Source organism: Labeo rohita, unplaced genomic scaffold, assembly GCF_022985175.1.
Source record: "Labeo rohita strain BAU-BD-2019 unplaced genomic scaffold, IGBB_LRoh.1.0 scaffold_2530, whole genome shotgun sequence".
In the NCBI taxonomy this organism is placed as follows: domain Eukaryota; kingdom Metazoa; phylum Chordata; class Actinopteri; order Cypriniformes; family Cyprinidae; genus Labeo; species Labeo rohita.
The window spans coordinates 5,254-6,737 of record NW_026128804.1 but is presented as its reverse complement, the minus strand read 5'-3'; the positions used below and the strand labels follow the sequence as shown (position 1 = coordinate 6,737).

Here is a 1,484-nt window from a genome sequence, read left to right as displayed (position 1 = left end):
CATTCATTTTTTTTTATTTTAGTTATTTTATTACATCAAGTCTTGGCAACTACCTGTTGTGCTACTAAAACAGCATTATGTAAGTTCCACCTCCCTTTTCCTCCTTTATCTTTTTTTTTTTTCTGACCTTGATCAATATGACCTTTTGTCTATTTACGAGTATTATTCTCCTTTTCTGTATTTTATTTTAACTTAGTTATCACAAAGTCATTTTATGAGCTACAGACACATATGATGACGCATCATGTGAAGGGGTATTTCAGTATAACATTGCTCTGATCTTTCAAATATTGACCAGAGAGTCATAAAGTTACATCGCACCTGGATGATGGGTGGAGTCAGACGTTTAAAAGTGTCTTCTGAGACTTGCATGCTCAGAGAAGACGGAATAGTTTGCCAGCTACTACTGAGAAAAGGTATGTTTTTATATTTCCATTTCAGCTTTCACATGCCATGCTTATGAAAGAATTGTGCATACAAATGTATTGTATTTATTGTATCTCGCATGTCTGTGTAATTTACACAAGCGTTAACCTGAAAAAGTTTTAAAAGAAATAATAATGCATTCATTAGATTTCTATGTGTACTTTCTATGTGTGCAATAAACTTTAATCTAATGCTGAATTTTTAACAGATTTGAGCTACAATGCCAGCGCCTGGTGTGTGTTTAAACATCTTATCGGAGCGTAATCTCAGAGATGGACAGGGATCTCTCAACAATCCTGAGAAGCACCTGGATCAGGACTTTCACCAGCTCAAGCAGTTCTGCCTGAAAGAAAGAATGAGATTCGTAGACAACTTGTTCCCGCCAGAGATGAAATCGATCGGTATGGGATCCCTGCACCGTGAAGATCTTAAGAGAGTGGTGTGGAGGAGACCACATGTATGTGAACATCTTCACATGCAAACTACTGTGCTTTTACTTACCGTGTGAAATAATTTATCCGTTTCTTTCAGGAACTGGTCCCAAACCCTCTTTACATGGTTAAAGAAACGTCAAGGTTTGATATCATACAAGGTGTATTGGGTAGGTATGCTTTGCTGTTTATCATTAACTCCTTATAAACTTTGCAAATGAAGAGCTGCACGCAATAAATCAGTCAAACAGGCATGTGGGAAAAATAAAAAGTAAATAAAGACATTTTAAAGAAATTAGTTACAAAAGCAAGCTTGTTTATTCGTCAGATATGGGGAAATGTAACATTCTATCACTTGCTCACCGACGGATCATTTGCAGTGAATGGGTGCCGTCAGAATGAAAGTCCAAACAGCTGATAAAAAGATCACAATAATCCGCAAGTAATCCACACCACTCCAGTCCATCAGTTAACATCTTAAGACAAAATAAACAAATCCATCATTAAAATGTTTTTAATATCAAACTATTGCTTTCAGCTAAAATATGCCATAATCCATAATAATGCTTTTATCTCCTATTGTCTCTCACGTCAAAATCCAGCCACATATTTGTTTAGAGCAGTTTT

General features: G+C 35.9%; 1 long non-coding RNA gene across 1 annotated transcript; it reads left to right on the top strand.

The window, feature by feature from the left end:
• The first annotated feature begins 168 nt into the window (after window positions 1–168).
• LOC127159825 (uncharacterized) lies at window positions 169–1,228 on the top strand. Its single transcript, XR_007826569.1, has 3 exons — window positions 169–416; window positions 635–883; window positions 958–1,228. It is a non-coding gene; the product is annotated as an uncharacterized LOC127159825 (long non-coding RNA).
• The last annotated feature ends 256 nt before the right edge of the window (window positions 1,229–1,484 follow it).